The sequence below is a fragment of the Lactuca serriola genome, chromosome 6, assembly GCF_051521515.1.
Source record: "Lactuca serriola cultivar US96UC23 chromosome 6, Lser_US96UC23_V15, whole genome shotgun sequence".
NCBI classification, from domain to species: domain Eukaryota; kingdom Viridiplantae; phylum Streptophyta; class Magnoliopsida; order Asterales; family Asteraceae; genus Lactuca; species Lactuca serriola.
The window spans coordinates 11,220,209-11,239,835 of record NC_136413.1 but is presented as its reverse complement, the minus strand read 5'-3'; the positions used below and the strand labels follow the sequence as shown (position 1 = coordinate 11,239,835).

Here is a 19,627-nt window from a genome sequence, read left to right as displayed (position 1 = left end):
CATGGAAGAAAGGAACGGACAACGCTACATAATCATTTATAATTATAATAGGGATACAGTGCTGGTATGCCAGATGGTTAGAGCAGTAGATGTTAAATATGTGACTGAGATTGAATCTCAAGATCTCTATTTTTTTATTAATCTCAACAGAACCTCTCTCTCTCTCTCTCTCTCTCTATATATATATATATATATATATATATATATATATATATAAACTATATTTTTAAATAGATTAGAAGGTACTATCCAATAAAATACCTTAATGTGTAGTTCTCATAAGTTTTTTATCTATTAAATATTAAATTATAATATATTTTTTTAATAGTTCATAAATTTTAATTCGCAACAAAAAAAATTATTTTTGTTTAGAGTTGACTAAATTTATGTTATATATTTTCTTAAATGTGCCCCCGTTATATATTATTTTTGTTTAGATTTGACTAAATTTGTTATAAAACCGATCCAACTGAATTATAATTTGGTTAGTTCGAATTGAATTTGAATTTAGTTTGGGCTATTCAGATTAAAGTTTTGAAAACTAAAATCAATTTGTATTAATATGATTGGATCGGATCAATCGGATTCATCCCCTAGTTGTCCTACACAAACTTATTTACAAAGTATATATCTAATTTGCTAGATATAAATCTATTAAATATCATTTTGTTGTTAAATTTTTGTTTTGTAAAAGATAATATCTTACAATATTTAATAATATTTTGTTTGATTGATACAAACTTTTTATAAAACATAGTATTTTATCATGATAAATTTTTTTATTTAAAATGATAATTTTTTGTTAACAAAAACACTTATTAGCACGATAAGATGAAATCTTTTATCAAGACAATTATTTTAATATTAATTTTAAAAATAATAAAAATTAAATATGATTAGCTGTGAAAACATTAAAATGTAATTTGGATAACTTCTCATGCCATTTTATTCAATAAACAAACGTATAAATAGAAAATACAAGATATATGGGCGTGTACACAAAAGAGACAAACTAAAAATACAAATAATAGTACACTAACTATAACTTGCTATAAGATATGTTGATAATATGAATGGGTTTAATTACATAAAAGCAACAACAAAAATCTGAATTGACAAAATTTACATGTGAGAAAAAAATTTACGCATTGCGAATACTTTTAAAAGGTATGGGTCATTTACATGGGTCCCACCTTAGTATTAAGAGGATTTCAAACGGTGAAACAACCGAATGCTTTATTGTTTCTTATTTTATGGATATATTTACATGAAACGACCTATGAAGAAACGACCTATCATCTATGAAAAATGATAAAACGTCTTTTCCTTAAAGCTGTATTATTTTTAAAATAAAATTAATAGCTCCACAAGTTGTCACACTCAGAAGAGTTCCCCGATGACCATTCAACAGTTGTCGGCTGCCGGGGCGGGCTCACCATCATTCCCTCCGCCATATCCACCAAAAGATTCGGCATATCAAAAATTGCTTCTTCATCCATGAACTCATCATTCTGATGCGTCTCTCCCTCGTCACCACCTTGTTTCTTGTGGTCGTCTTCCTTTTCCCTGAACAACTTCATCAACTCCGCCGCTTCCCCCGCTGCACTCCTTATCAAGGCAGGTTCCGGTGACTCCGGCACTCGATAAGATCCAACAAACTCTTGGAAATTCAACATTGCATCACCACCCTTGAGTGCCAGAGCCGCTACGTCATAAGCTGCTGCAGCCATCTCCGCAGTCGGATATGTTCCAAGCCATATACGGGAGGATTTACGTGGTTCACGAATCTCCGCCACCCACTTCCCATTCCGGCTACGTATCCCATGAAGGGTAGGGTGTTTTCCGGAGGCGCTTGAGGAGCCTCCGGTAGAGAAGGAGGTGTTCATGGCGCACGTCAGTCGCGTTTCCCTCGCATCCATGGTTTAGATTTAATGGTTTCGTAATTCTTGAACGTGACAACCTTATGCATGTGTGTGTCAGTGTGTGCATATATATATACCAGTACAAAGTGTTTGTGTGTGAAAAAAGGTGATGAAACCGTGGGGAGATTGTGTGTGGTCAATACATGCACATGTATATGTCAATATATAATCACATTGTAAAATCTTGACGCATTTAATTTATTAATTAAAAACTGTGTTTTGTATCTGATAAACACTTGTTTGATATTCAAACATATGAGACCATGTGATTTAGAAAGAAAATAACAAAATACAAAAGGTATACAAATGCTACGAGACAAAACTTGTAATATCATTCAATAATGTCCTACAAAATTAATTACGAAAATATATGTATAAGGATATATAGTTCTATATTTTGATACTGTAGTCAATAACTCAAAATTAAATCCACTAAATTATTATCTAAAATATCGTGCAAATGATAAAAATTCCTGACTAGCGATGGCAAAAAAGCCCGAACCCGATGGGGAAACCCGAAACCCGATCATTTCGGGTCGGGTAACGGGTCGTTATCGGGTTTTTTATCGGGTTCGGAGCAGGGAGTGGGTTATCCTCGCCCCGACCCGCCCTGCCCCGATTATATATATATATATATATATATATATATATATATATATATATATATATATATATATATATATATATAATGTTCAAAAATTTTTGCGGTTAATTGTACGCCTTCAAATATAAAATACTTATTGTGGACAATTTTTTTAGTTATTAACAATCTGGTGTTAATGATCATTTTTATGTGTTTTGACGTATTAAACAAAACTTAAATCAAATAATTTTTAATATAACGTCCAGTTTATTTTATTAAAGTGATGCATCATGTTTTTAATTTAAAAGAGTTGCTAGAACATGTATATTTTATAAGACATTGGGGTACCCTAAAAGAGAATAAAGATTTTGTTATCAATTGTTGTAAACCCGATAAGATACCCGAAGCCTGACGGGGAAACCCGAAACCCAATGAGACGCCCCGATAAGATACCCGAAAGTTATCGGGACGGGTTTGGGAATCCATGCCCCGCCCCGAACCCGCCCCATTGCCATTCCTATTACTGACCAGATTGGCCAACAGATTATTTAAATATCATATGCAAACACCAAACACAACTTCCATTTCTAGAACTTCTTAAGTCCTTGTTGATTGAAAATTAAGTTCGACTAAAATTAAATATGGCGTTCAATTTATTTACCGGAGATGGTAATATAATATAACTAGTAGTTTCTTTTAACCTAATAATCCAAAATGTCTATATGTAGCTTTTCTAGTGATAGTAATTTTTTACATACCTACTAATATTAATTGGGATTTTTTACATTCGGTGGATTGTGCTTCCTTTATAAAGTTTGATATAGTCTCAATCACAAATAACTTCGATTTTAAAGGAAAATGAGAATACCAAATGTTATGCTAAAGGGTATCACGGATCTTTTTGTCTACCAAAAAAAGTATGTCACATAAATTTCATATAACCATTTGTCATTCTTGTCAATATTTACTTATAAGTAGGATGTGATGTTATTTTTGTCTATCAATAAAAATATCAATAAAAAAAAGGATGTTAAAAAAAATATCAATTAAATATGTTGAAATGTTTCTTCTTTGTTGGTTATAAATTTTTGCGGTTTAATTTCTCATCTTCACATATGTGCTGCTCAAAATTGCCGATGGCAACAAAAAGACTCGAGGGACAATGTTTGCCGCCGACAACACATGTCATAACACTGCGTAGTCTTATACTCTTGTGTTTGTTGGTTGGTTGTTAATACAGTATAATTTTGAGAAATGTATATGATATATAGTATATATCAACAAGTATTGAAAAAAAAATACATGATGCTCTTCAACCTAAAAATATTAAATTTACATAAATGAAATATAAAACCACATAAATTAAGGAAATTAAAACTAATAGATTTTTATCAATTAAATTCTGTTGAAATTAATATTTTTTTAAGTCCAGTCGACTTTCGTGTTTGAAGCGGATTGTCATCATCAGATCGATTATCGATTCTAGAAAAACATATCAAAGAAAAAAAATATATTAACATTAAAATGAAAGATTACTTTTATCTATGATTCTATATAAAGTTTTAATGATCTTAATTTGTATAATATGTACGTTAAATGTCACATGCTATAAATAATGTCCACGACATTGTGCTATTGTTAGATGCTTGGATATTCACACATACAAATACGTAAGAGTTTTGTATTGAGTTGTGGAGTATTGACATCTTAGACCTGTATGTATGTAAGTGTGGAATGTGTATAAGTATGAAACCCCCTCATTGAAATATTACATCTTGAATCTCTTCAAGACATTATTGATGTATGTACTTTGGCTCAACACAACGAGGCATCTAAATCTGTCTGCATAAATTTTGATACCTATTACATGCATTTGTCTATCCTATGTCTTTCATTAAAAACAATTCCCTACCTAAGATTTTAGACATCATAGAGTCGGGACATCGTTTCCCATGATAATTTTGTCATCAACCTACAAAACAACAAAGACTGCAACACTCTCATTAGCCTTGACATATACACACAATTCATCTTTATTCTTGATAAGACCAAACTCTTTGAGTTTCAAATAAAATGAAATAATCTAGCTAGGCTATGTTTGTTTGAGTCTATAAACGACCCTATAAAGTTTACACAATCCATTAAGATGTAGAAAAGGACTATATTGTTTCATAAACACATCCTTAGTCGGCTTTCCATAACAGAAAACAATCTTCACATATATTTTCTATATCTCATAATCATTAAATGTTTCTATGAAAATCATTATTCTAATAGACTTTTCATAGCCACTAGTGTAAATTTTTTCCATAAGTTGGGCTTTATACGTATGTCCCTTGCCATCCATATCAATCTTCTTCTTGAAGACCCATTTGTATCTTACTTTTCTATAGCCAAGTGATTAATAAACCAATTCATATATTTGATTATCATACATGGAGTGTATCTTGTTTTCCATAGCTTCCTTCCACATAGTACTCTCATGAGAAACCATGGCTTCCTTATAGTTGGTAGGTTCATTATGATATATGAATAATTCATCACCATCATATGAGAAACCTGTGTATTTTTCTGGTGAATGATGTACTCTATCATACCCACGAATAATATGTGGCTCAATGTCAGGTTTCTAGTAACTCCTTGTTGAGGCATAACAAGTTCTACAACCTCTTCGAGCAATAATTTTTTTTCCTTAAAGGGTTCATAAAAAATAATATCCATAAGATCCATTAGTATATCGAATAAAATAACATCTCTTTTATATGGGTTGTAACTTATCTTAAGCTTCATAAAAGACATAAGTCTTGTATTTCTAGACCCTGAATATGCTAGTGATGTAACATATTGACTGTATATTTCAGAGGGTGTTTTGGAAATCTAAATTTCTATACAAGGCTTAGGAATATTGTAAAAGTCTCCAAGGAATAACCCCAAAAACTGAATGGAAGCATGATGTGACTCATTATGGATTGAACCTATACAATAATGTTCGATTTCTCCTTTCAGTTACATATTGGTGTTGCAGAGTCCATGGTGGTGTTAATTGTGAGATAACCATGTAATTTCCTAGATGACTGTTAATTCTATAATAAAAATACTCACCACCCCTATCAGATATGAGAATCTTAATCATTTCCCTCATATTATTCTCTACTTTCTTTTTGGTAATTCTTCGACAACCAAAAAGTTTCAAACTTATGTTTATTCAAATAAACACACACACACACACACACACACACACACACATATATATATATATATATATATATATATATATATATATATATTGAAATCATCAGTAAATGTAACAAATTATTTTTTACCGTCCCTCGTGGTTGATTTGAACGGATCATATACATTAATATGAAGAATATCCAACAGATCCTCTTGATCGGTTTTCTAGAGTACTTTAATGTCCATGCAGCATTTCACATAACTAATTTATGGCACATGAAATCCTATATGTAACATCCCAAAAATCAGAGTAAAATTTTCAATTTTTGAAAAGCAACCTATAGATCATAGTTGTTCACAAAATAGTGTTTCCAAGAGTAATAACTAAAATCAGAGTATCCCAGAAATCCAGAATCATAAAATCAAGAGGATGTGGGCATGATCATGCATTCGCTTTCCCACAATCGTCTGAAATACTTGAAACAATAAAGTGAAACTGTAAGCCAAAGCTTAGTGAGTTCCCCCAAAGTACCACACACAAGCAAATAGATAATTGCATGCATACACGAGCCTTCAGCTAGACTAGACCACCGCGTCGGGTCTACGGCCTATCTGAAATGTTCTACAGGCCTTCAGCCTGATTGGAACGCCGCATAGGGCCTACAGCCTATCCAGACCGCCCGAGTATCTTGGCCTTCAACACAAAGCGGGACTTCCTCAACCAATAAACCATAACATGTCAACATATACCATAACAATCAATAACCAATAACAGGTAATCATACATATCTACCAATCTAAAGCATACTAAGTGAACATTGGAAACAATACAGATCTACCAATTTAACACATAGTCAACATAACAACAATCCTATAAACCAAGATATGAAATCCAGTGGGTCGGCCTTGGTGCCTTCGACCCACAAATATAGTGACGAAGACTAACCTCTAAGTCTAGAAAAATAGTTGAATAGGACCCTGCTCTGAATCTTAGCTCAACAAGTCACCTGAACATCAAATATTGCAAAGTCACCTGAACATCAAATATTGGCCAGACTCAATATAATTCAAAATACCCAAAATATCCTTAGATCAAACTTGGGTCAAAATCCTAGTCAAGGTCAAAAGTCAAAGAAGTCAACTGAATCAACTCAGTTGAGTATGTTGGGTGTACTCGGCTTTTACGTGGGGCGTACTAGTGCCTTGACCAAATTGCGGGTTGTTGACCGCATACGATCATCGTACTATTTGGTACAATCAGCGTACACGTCTGACAACCACCTTTTCTAATAAGTACTTTTTTTATTAACCACTTCCGTCCAAAATCCAGATCTTGTCCTCAAATGATGTTCTTAATCACATAGTTTCCAACTTTATGATCTTGCATGGCTATAAAGTGCCCAATATGAAAAATCCTAACTTCTTAACTCATTAAAACATCATAGTCGATGCGTGGAAGGACTCTAATGACCAAGATTGCATTTTTATGACCTAAGACACTCCCAAACATTTAAAAAGTCAATCCATTTGATCTAGATCATGTCCTACTCAAGAACGCCATTGTTTGGGAACAAAAGCACATAAGAACATCATACAAGATAGATCTAACCAAATAAGCATCAAGATATAAACTTTATACCTTATGGAGATGGAGGAGGGTGCAGAACTTCCAGATCCAATGGTGGTCCAAACTTCCAAGATGCTCTTCTTTCCTTCTCCTTCCTCTATGAACACCAAAACACACACTAATGGGTCAAGAATGCTCAAAAATGGATTAGGGTTTGCTAAGGTCGAATATGGAGGTGGAGGCTGATGAATGAGGAGGGTTTCAAGAGTTAAGGATGTTCAAATAGGGTCAAAACCCTATGAAATAGGGCTTGTTCCCTGGCCACATACTCCCATCGTACGCGTGGGTATGCCCAAAGTACGCAAGCAACATCCAAAACTTACAAAAATGCCATTTGGAGCAAATTTGCAAATTATTCTCATATCAAGGGTCAAACTGTAAAATACCTGGAGGTGAGATGTTATAATTCTCCCCCACTTGAATCAGAGTTCGTCCTCAAAGTCCACTACTGTGAATAACTTAGGGTAGTGCTCCTGCATTGCTTCCTCGGGTTCCCAAGTCCATTCGGACCCCTTCCGATGTTGCCAATTGACCTTGACCAAATGTACCACCTTGTTGCGCAAGCCCTTCGTCTTCCTATCCAAAATTTCCATTGGTCTCTCAATATAATCCTAGTGATCATCAACCTGAATATCATTCAGTAGAACAATCGTTGAACCATCAGCCACACACTTCTGAAGCTGAGAAACGTGGAAGGTGATGTGAATCGTACTGAGCTCCTCAAGCAAATCCAACCGACAAGCTACCCTGCCAACCTTGTAAATCACTCGAAATGGCCCAATATTCTAGGGCCTCAACTCTCTCTTCTTTCTGAAGCATATTACACCCTTCTAGGGTGATACCTTCAGTAGAACCATATCGCCGACCTAGAACTCCAACTTCGATCGGTGTTTGTCAGCATAACTCTTTTACTGACTTTGAGATGTCTGCAACCTCTGTCCAATCTACTAAATAGGATTTATCATCTGAAGGACTACATCGGTGTTTCCCATAACCCTGTGACCGACCTCTCCCCAACAAACTGGGATACGACACTTCCTCCTAGAAAGAAGCTCAAAGGGCGGTGCATCGATGCTGGAGTGATAGTTGTTGTTATAAGAGAAATCAACCAAAGGAAGGTAGGCGTCCCAACTCGCATCGAAGTCTATAACACATGCTCTCAATATATCCTCAAGTTTCTGAATGGTCCTCTCTCTCTTTGGCCATCAGCCTACGGATGAAAAACAGTGCTAAAATGCAATTTTGTACTCAGTTCCTCATGGAACCTCTGCCAAAATCGCGAAGAGAACCGAACATCCTGATCTAATAAAATAGAAACCAGAACACCATGTCGAGTGATGATCTTGCACACATAAACATCGGCCAATTTCTAGCTAAGAAGTGGGCACTCATGGTCAAATGGTCCATTATCACCCAAATCGCATGAAACCCTTTAGCCGTCTGAGGTAGCTTGGTGATGAAATTCATGGTGACTTATTCCCATTTCCATATGGGAAGCTTCAAAGGTTGAAGCTTGCCATACGACCTATGGTTCTCGGCCTTGACCATCCGACATGTCAAGCACCTCTCAACATACCATGCTATTCCCTTCTTCATACACGACCACCAGTAGCTAAGTCGCAAATCCCGGTACATCCTAGTGGCTCCAAGGTCTATCAAAAATCAGGACTTGTGTGCCTCCTCCAACACAATCTGTTTGATCCCACCAAAACCAGTACCCAAACTGACCACATCGGGTAACCAGCCTACGACTGTCGACGGAAAATCTATCAATCTCACCCCTGATCCTCTCCTGTTTATAATAATCCTTCCTGATCCCCTTAGCATGCATCTCTTTAATCAAATCCAGAAGTGGCGAAACAATTGAAATCCTCATACATAAACTCCCAACCGAGGAACAAGCTGACTTGGGGGTCAAAGCATCGGCAACCACATTCACTTTTCCTGGGTGGTATAGAATCTCGTAGTCATAATCCTTGACCATGTAAGGCCACCTACGCCGTCTCATGTTCAAATTTGGCTGATCCATGATATATCTCAAACTCTTGTGATCCGTGTAGATGTTGGATTAATGTCTAAGTCCATAACTATATTTGGTACGTACTTGACCCGACCTGACATGGTCCATTTGAGTTGTACTTCACCGCCACAATTTATAAGGATAGTCTTTTGAGAATTGTATATTTATGATTTATATTAATATATTATAAGTTCTAATATATTAATATGGAATCATGTTATTTAATTAGTATTGATCAAGACTTGATTTAGAATTAATTAAGTGATCAAAATGAACTAATTAAATATGGACTCTTATATGTATGGAATGGGCCAAGTTCATTTAGGTTGGGCTAAGCTTTCATGGATAGTCCATGGAGGGTTTAACCCATGGATCATATGAAATGAAAGGTCATGGGTTTAACCCTAGTCTCCACACTATATAAAGATGTCCTTGGTTGGTGAAATTGGCACTAGTGTGGGTACACTAAGAGGGCTAGCCGATTTCACTAGAAAGAACCAAAGTATTCTTATTCTCAAAGTCTTCCAAGGTGTTTTGGTGATTTGTGATTCCACTTGAGCTTCCAAACTATTGGGGCTAAGCTCTTAAATCTTGAAGACATCAAGCTACATCAAAAGGTATGTCATCCAACTAGTACTTTGTAGTATAAGAGCTTCATAATATGCTAGTTAGGATTAAAGCCTTAGAAAGTTCTTATTTGCATGTATGATAGTGAAAACATAGATCCAAGGTTTATAGGGTTGCATGTACACCATAGGAGTGTTAGAATGCTCATAACCCAACAGTGGTATCAGAGCCTAGGCTTGTTTTCTTGTTATACTTGCAAAATTGGCTGAAAAATCGAATTTTTTATGCTGTCTGCTCATCAGACTCGCCGAGTCCATAAAGGGACTTGACGAGTCCAAGGAAAAATGCATCCAACTTGCCGAGTTTGTTCTTGCACTCGACGAGTTGGATCCCCAGACATTATATATTCGACTGTTTTGGCTGGAATTGGACTAGGAACATTACCCTAAGATGTTTTTGGACTTATAAACTTGTTTTTGATGTGGTAATGTTCATGCTAATCCAATTTCAAATATAAGTGTCAATAGATTCATGTTTGTATTAGTTTAAAAGTTATGCTAATTACATGAAAAAGTTTGATGTGTATTATCTTTGTTCATATGAGTTGCTTAGATTAATAGATAAGTTAATTGAATAGTTGTTTTCAATCTATTTTAATCTAAAAGTTGATTCTAAAATGTGTTTGTGTAACTTGCCCTCAAGTTACATGAAAAGTTACATTTAAGTTTCTTAAAACTCATAAATATTGTCATAGGTTACAAAATGAAGAGTCTTGTTCTCATTAAATGGTTTTATGACTCCATAACTTGTCCTCAAGTTGTGGAGGTTCAAGAGTCTCTTCATTAAATAAAATATGTGTAACCTTAGTTAAACTCATAAAGCTTCCATAAGCTATGAATTATGAAGAGTCACTTTCTTAATTAGTTTAAAGTCTTCCATAACTTGTCCCCAAGTTATGGAACTTGAAGATTTTTTTAATTAAAACTACTTTATACACATAAGTTATGGAATTGAAGAGTTTTGAATAGTTTCAATATTTGCCCTCAAGTTTTGGAATTTTAAAAGTTTTATCTTATGAATAGTTTAATTCCAAGTTTAGCCCTTAGAATTTTAAAAGTTAAAATTCAACCCTTATACTTTATAATATTATAAGTTAATATATATATATATATATATATATATATATATATATATATATATATATGTATGTATAAGAGCAAGTCAGTCTTACCGTTAGTAGACCTCATTCACGAACCCGGTCTATAAGGGGGTATAAGGTTACTGCCTATAAAATGGCAGCTTAATGGGTGTCCACTCTCACTCACCGCTTCTTTGACTGGTGGAGGGTCGTTAGCCGAACGGGTAGGACAAAGACTAGAAATTCTCCCGTCGTTAAAATTATTAATGATAAATACTAAGTAACTAAACCTTTTATAAATACCCAATCTTAGTTACTTAGGAAAATGTGAATAAGGTGCTAATCCATGAAATTACACTTTGCACTTTGTTTAAGTCGGTTAGTGGAGTGTGTGTGGTTAACCGGAACACTAACTTGTATTTAACAAGGTAGGCAAAGGGTAACTTAATGTTTATCATAGTATCGATGGAGCATGTGTGGTTAACCAGCACATCGATTGAGGGGTAAACATTTAAGGGTACCAAGTAATTTGCATGGTTGCTTCACACCTTGTTTTGTGATTCTCAGCATCCCAGTCACAAAACCTGAAGGGCACACTCGAGATTGAAACATACCATTGAAAAGTTCAATGAATCTCAAAAGAACTAGGAGTTTCAAAACCAATTAAAACCTAATAATACATTTCGTTTACCTTGGTGGAAATTGGTGAATCGTCATTCACTTACCTTCAAATATTTTATAGCTTTGATTACGACATCCCTCTTCCAAATTATCAAATAGTTTGTTGGGTCCTAGCCTTAATATTTCATATTGGGTGTTATATTAAGGACCTTAAATCAACTATCTTGAATATCTCCCAAAAGATGTCTAGTTCAGACATCTATGATCTTCCCAAATCTCTTGGAACTTCACTTCCTCCACCTCCTCCAATTATTCTCCCTAACCCACAAGTTCAAGGTCACTCAATCCCTATTGGCAAGGCAAGGTCTAGGTGTGATCACATCTTGGAGATGAAGTCACATACTGACAAGCCGGGAGAGTTGGGTGTCAAAGTCTTGAGAAAGTTAGTGGTTAAATCACTTTCTAAGTCACATAGTGAGTTCCTTTGGGACTCCTATGAAACAGACTTTGACAAGACCCTTAATGATCTTATCTATTTGCTTGGTGTTGCTAAATCAACAATGATTTGGAAGGCTAGTAAAGCAAATTTGATTAGAAGATCGAATTCACAAAACTTTGGAAATCTAGAAAAAACATTCTCTTCCCACTGGAAAGGGATCGGCCATAGTCAACTCGGTTGACCAAATGGTAAAGAGAAAAACTAAGTCTGTGATAGTCCCCTGTACCATTACCAAAGGGTCCATATGTTAAAGTACCAAAAGGAAAGGGCAGTGGTTGCGAAGCTGCCAAATTTACCTGGTAAAGTCAATAAGTTTGACTCTACTTTAGGTAAAGTCCACTATCAAAATTTATTAAGTTTCTTTTCCGAGACTCTTATTACATGATGTGACTGGGTCACATGTTGATGTTTTAAGAATCCAAGGAAAAGTGAAGGAAACTTAAAGAAAGATTATGTTGAATCTGACTGCGAAGATGTGTTTCTATCGCTTGGTTGAAGATCAGATTCTTGAGCTACTTCTTAGGAGTTATGATAGATTGCTAGGAAACATGTAATAGCATAGTTTTCATTTCAAGTTACATTGTAAGGAAAAAGTTTTTTCTGTATTTTATAATAAATAAAAGTTTGTTTTATTTTATTTTTTATCTCCTTACAATGACATTCATGAAAACTTGATATTTGTATGTTTATAGCAATATTGAAAATATGAATTTGATTCTTTCATTTGTGGTAGTGTCTAAATTTACCAAATAAAGAAAGATTCTCATCACCCAAGTTTCAGTTGGATAGAAACTTGGAATCATGCAAGTTGTATGATGAATGAGAACTTTCATCTTTGGAAAATTAAGACTAGTTCCTTGTTCGCATTTATATGCGAGTCAAGTGAAGGACTAAGGGATCAAGTACACTTTCTTGTGCACTTGTCAAAGTCCACCACAAAAGATGGATAAGACTATTCGTCATGATTTACTAAGGTTTAGTAAATATGATTATACTTACAAGCTTAAGTATAATTCTGAAACATTGGAAAATTTTTCAATGTATGACACAACGAATAAGAAGAATCAAATTAGGCAAAAGGATAAAATTTTCTCAAATCTGAGAAGATGGGAGAGTACTTTAGTATCATGTTTTAAGATCATCTTAATGATTTTGAGACCTTATCACAATTCCTCCGCTAAGTGCATTCTGGTAGCTAAGAAGAGGAGTTAGGAATTGTTGAAGTGGTTTAATCAAGAAGATGATTCATACCTCGTTCCAAAAACAATTCTTAGAGGTATACTCTAAGATTGTAACTTGAGTGACATGTCTTAAAGAAGGTTTAAAACACTTGTCAATGTAAGAGTAAAAGTTTTCTACTCTTGTACATTTGAAATTGGTAAGTTGTGATGTTTTGGATAAAACAAAGACCAACTAAGGCCAATTATGTTAAGTGTCTATCTTGATTAGAATCCACACTATCTCGTGAATATTTGGCAAGAAAGTATTATAGGTCAAGGAGACAGTGGGAGTCTAAAAGATCCGAAAAAGGGTTTTCAAGAAGTAATCAAGAATAAAAACCTGTATTTCATCACTAGCACACAACTAGAGGTTTATAACCTATCGTGTTGACATTTCTGTGCTCATTCCAGTTAAGTTGGCTATACATTTGAGTTCTACATGTTCTCAATTGCTTGCATAGCTACTTGGAAGAAATGGCAGGCCCTTGAGCTGCCAGGTGGCAAGAAGTTAAGATTGCACAAGTTCAATCCATATGAGTTAGGACTTGTCACTAACCTAGTCTTGTGATTATGGTTTTGAAAAATTCATGTGGATAAGAACACATACACCATAAAATCTAGGTGTCATAAGGTTTCTCTCCGATTCATGAAAATAACGGTGAGGAAATTCTTTCACTAAGTAGATTTTAAGTAGATAGCAATTGTGATATTTGCAGTTCTCCAAGTCGTTAGTGGAGCGTGCGTGGTTAACCCGCACACTAACACTGACTTATGAGAAATGGCAAAAGGTCTAAACAATTGAGACTATGATTACTGATGGGTTTTGGTCCTAAGAACATCCTATGTGCTCATACAAACCCTAATGCTTGGATCTACGTTTCTCTATTGTACATGCAAGTTATCCAAGGCTATAAACTCTAATTCTAGCATTCAAGTAATCATATTAACATGAGAATAGGTTTCAGATGTTACCTTGATTGTTATGTAGCACTAACAATCCCAAATATCCTTGTATTGACTTTAGAAATCTTAGAGTCACAATTGTCACTCCTCTAATGGTTCACAAACACCATAAGCAAGAGGATGAAGAGGAGAGAGGATGGAGGCTGCCCAAAAACGTCTACAAACCGTAGAGGAGTCTTAGCCACGTTTTTGGTCCTTAAGGGATCTATATATAGGAGGCTATTAGGGTTATCTAACAAGGAAACCCTAATTTGGATGCTTAAGCCCTAAGCAACCCATGGACTCCTTTAATTAGGGCCTTGGGCGATTTCCTTATGGGTTTCCCCATAGAATTCTTCCATTCCTTAATACAAGGAAATCCGTGGCCCAAATTGCAATTATCTTATAATTACAATTCCAGTCCCTTAAGTTTAATTAATCTCTTTTAGTCACAAAACTAATTACTAATTAATTATTGACTAATATTAATTAAACAATATGATTTCTCCTTTAATATATTATTCCCATAATATATTAATAAATCATATTTAATCCTTTCTCTCCATAATTCATCCTATCAAGTTGCTCCGGTGAAGGCAACCCAAAAGGACCATGCACCATCGGGTCAAGTACATACCAAAATAGTTATGGACTTAGACACTAATCCAACAGTCTCCCACTTGGATAAGTCTAGTAACTATTATGCATATGACTTCAGATCCTGATCTGCAATCGTAGCTTTCCAAAGCCGCTATCAACTCTGATCCTATCAGATACGCGTGTCCTTAAGATAAGGGATCATATATTCCTCCATTCTAGATATCATATGAGATATGATTTCAAATCATTCTCTTTGTATTATATATCGATTCCCGATTTATGATGACTGACTAATTGAACAAATTAAATTAGCCCTAGCCTGGCCGAGCATTTACGTTTGTCATCACTAAACCATCGAGGGGCCCAAAGATATCGCTTTTATCCTACTTTGGATAAAAGGAACGGATAAACTTTGATACAATGCTTGCTTGCACTCACTCACCGAATCACACACAACAATATGTTTTATAACACCAAGTTACTAGTGCGTTTACATATTATCAATGTGCAACCGATTTGCAAGATACAACTCACACATCTCGGTTTCAAGAATATAAGATGTTATCGTCTCATCAATCACTCGTGATACAATTCATGGAGTGATCCAAGTGAGCGTGGGTTTAATCCAATGCTCAAATCATATTCATAAGCACTCATGAACGTTGCAACAAACATTTGCTTATGTCTAATGCTCTTTAGACAATCGACACACCAATTCACGACAGTCTTCATTCATACCTACTTCCAACATATGAACGACTGTGGCCCGTTCAAATAATTCGATTATTCTTAATAAACTCAATTATTCTGGAAGTCAAAACATGCAAAGTGAAACACAAGAATAATACTAATCCCATATGGCCTCAACCCTTTGAGTATAAATAAAACACCTTTTATTTATCACCATATCGATTACTCATTATTTTTCGTTTCGGGTAATCAACTTCTTACTTGAATTATTACATTTGTCCCATGCTCTTAGCATGCACACAATGTTTACCTATGGTTCTTACTTTGTGAAATAGATCAAATTGAACACATCTCCAATCATTCTCATTTCATAACTCCTAATCCTTTTTCATAAGTGTAAGAATATCAAATTCTTGCCACTTATAGAATATGCTAGATTCTAACATTTTATGTAATGATCCTTTCGTAATGTCACTGCACCAAAGTCACAAAGACTATTCCCAATGATATTACAAAATCCTCTATCGGAGATTGTTACTAGACAATTCCATAGACGTGATGTCTCTCACTCAAAGAACATTCCTTTGAACATCCTTTTGCATAAAAGTTTCTAATCTAGTCATAGATTTTTAATATTCAATTCCCAATATGGATAACTTTCCATACTTACCATATGACAATTCATTCTCAATAGAATCTTTTCTATGTCGATATGGTCCATCCAATACCATGCTTCCAACTACTCACAAGCGACCAATCATCGTCAAACTTTGGATTGCTCTTTGATAGTTGTTTAATTATTTTAGTCAAAACCAATTCTAGTCCCTTTTCCCTCTAAATGCGCTTGACATTTGGAAAATTTTAGAATGGTCAAACATTAAAGCATTTGCAATCGATCCTATACCCGAAGCGTATGGGACACAACGCATAATGTTTTATTTGCCATGTTCTCAAAATTCGAATTGTGAAGAGGAATGCCGTAATCATAATCGAAATTTTAAGAACACACTATGTACCCTTGACTAAATTTATTAACATTCCACAACCTAAGCCTTTAGATTTGAAATGAAGCATAATATTCTCTCCCTTAATTATAGTAAAACAACTATTCCATCCTTACAACTTTACAAAGAATGACTCTTGTTTTCTATAATTAATATTGCCAACTTGCAATACTTTCCTTAATAATCATACAATCATAACATTTATGCTCCCACTATCATGATGATTATTATAGAACATAACACTTATGCTCCCACTAGCTTTGACATGTATTCAGAAACAGCTTAACTCAGAAAAACAATGCTTATTGAATTTCTTAAGTTCATGTTTCTAATACTTAGTGCTTTGATAATCTTTTGTCAAGGCTTCTTGAACTTATACACCTTTGCCTTAGATAGTTCATATGTGTGTGTAAACAATTGCCAAACCTCACAATTGAAATTATGTAAAGGGATACCGTAACCATAATCGAATTTGAGAATGCAATTTTACAATCACTATCTTCTTAAAATCTTTCTTAGTGAACGCATTTCCTCACAATCATTTTCATGAAGGAGGAAATCTTATGGCACTTAGATTTAAATGGTGTATTTGTTCCTATCCATGTGAATTTGTCAAAACCAAAGTTTACGACAAATTCAAACTCATATGGATCGAACTTTCTTAATCTCGATTTGTTGTCTTATGGTAGCACAGCTGCCAACCATGTCTTCCAAGTAGTTAATCAACTCACCTTTTCTTATCAATGTACTTTCCATTGATCAAGGTCCTTGCCTTTTATGAATTCAAATGAGAACTCATAGGACTCACATGCATAATTAACTCGACTGGATTGGCATAGAAACAAAATAATGTCAACACGATAGGTTGTAAACCTCAACTCGTGTGCTAGTGATGATCGATAAGGTTTATTTGATTTGTTCTTGAAACCTTTCAAGACCATTAAGACTCCCACTGACTCCTTGACATATAAGATTCTCTTGTCAAAACATTTCTTGACAAACAAATATTCAAGAATTAGTGTAGCTTTTATCAAAACTCTTCATAAATTGGTCCTAGTTGGTCTTTGTCTTATCCAAGACATCACAACTTTCCACATTTGATGAATGTTATAAACCTTCTTAATACTTTTCCACTTAATGTCACAATCTTAACTCTAAGACTTGTTTTGGAACGAAGTATGATTGATTTCTTGATTTAACCATTTCTTCAATTCTTGATTCCTCTTCTTAAACATACAATTGTACTAAGACTCACTTAGAGGATCAATTGAGATATGGTTCTTAATCATTAAGACCTATCATAAAGCATAAAAGGTACTCTCCCTTTTTCTTAGAATGGAGAAACTTTTATCTTCCTGCCTACTTGATTCTTCTTATTCGTTTTGCTATTGATTTAAACCTTTTCAATCAATTCAGAATTACACTTAATCTTGTAAGTATAATCATATTTACTAAACCTTTAGTAAATCATGATGAATATTTTGTTATTCTTATGGTGGAATTGATCAACACACAACTTTGTGTACTCGATCTCCTAGTCCTTCACTTGACACTTTGTCAATGAATTAGTCTAATTTTCAAATATAAAATTTCTCATTCATCGTGCAACCAAGTTGCATGATTCCAAGTTTCTGTCCAATTGAAACTTGGGTGATGAGAAACTTTCCTTAATCGGTAAATTCTTTGACATTTCCACAAATAACATAATAAGAACCAAATCCATTATTGCTAATAATAGAAACATTCAAGCATCAATTTTTCATATACGCCATTGCAAGGATAAATAAATAATATAAAATCAAAATTTATTTTATTGCGGAAAAATTTGTCCTTACAATGCAATTCATTGAAAAACTATGCTAATACATCTTTCTTAGCAATCTAATTCTAACTCTAAGTAGTAGCTCAATAATCTAATCTTCGAGAAATGCGATCGAAATCCATTCCTTCACGGTTAGATTCTGCTCACTTCTTCCCTTAAGCTTCCTTTCTTTTCTTTGATCCTACAAAACATCAATTGTAATCTTATCACATTATGTATTAAGAATCTAGAATAGAAGATCAAAAGAGTTAGTTAATGGATTTTACCTATATTAGAGCCATACGCTTTGACTCTCCCATCTCTTAGATCTCTTAGGTAAATGGGGCAGCTTCGTCTCCAATGCCCTTTCTCTTGGCAATAAAAGCAAATTGACTCTTTTGGAACATGACATGGAACTACTTCAGACATTGCCTTTCTCTTATGATCAAACTTTTCGATCATATCATGTCTTTCGTTGTCATTGTCTATATCCATAGAGGTCTTGAAGGCAGATTCACCAATCAACTTTGCTTTTCCATTGCGCCAAAACATTTCTGATTCAGCATCAATAAGCATATGGGTGAGATCTATAAGGGTCACGTCGCGTTTCATCATATAGTACTCTCTTACGAACTCACTATATGAGTTAGGAAGTGACTGAAGAACCCAATCAACATCCATTTCCTCACAGACAATGGATCCCGACATTATTAACCTATCAATGTGTGACTTCATCCCTAGGACGTGTGCACACACCGACTTTCCTTCTTTATGTTTACTTGCCAAAAGGGCTTGAGTGATCTTTAACTTTTCAAGCCTTTGAACTTGTGGGTTAGGGAGAATAATTGGAGGAGGTGGAGGAAGTGAAGCATGATTTCTTGTTCCTCGATCGAATCGTGGAATATCATCTTCATGTGGAAAGCTTGTTCCACGGGATTTGGGAAGACCATAGTTGTCGAACTTTGACATCTACAAAACGGGAGAAAACGAATTCAAGTTAGTTGATTGATTGAGTCCTTAGTAAATCACCCAAATGAGATACTAAGGCTAGGACCCAACACAATATTCTACAACTTGGGAGAGGGATGCCGTAACCCAAATTGCAGAACATTTGAAGGTAAGTGAATGACGATTCACTAATTTCCACCATGAAAAACGAAAAATAAATTTTAAGTTTGAAATCTATGAAAACTCCTAGATCCTTTGAGATTCATTGAAC

General features: G+C 34.7%; 1 pseudogene; it reads right to left on the bottom strand.

Moving 5' to 3' along the window:
* Positions 1 to 1,158: 1,158 nt before the first annotated feature.
* Positions 1,159 to 2,021, bottom strand: LOC145059311 (ethylene-responsive transcription factor ERF025 pseudogene; annotated as a pseudogene).
* Positions 2,022 to 19,627: the final 17,606 nt, after the last annotated feature.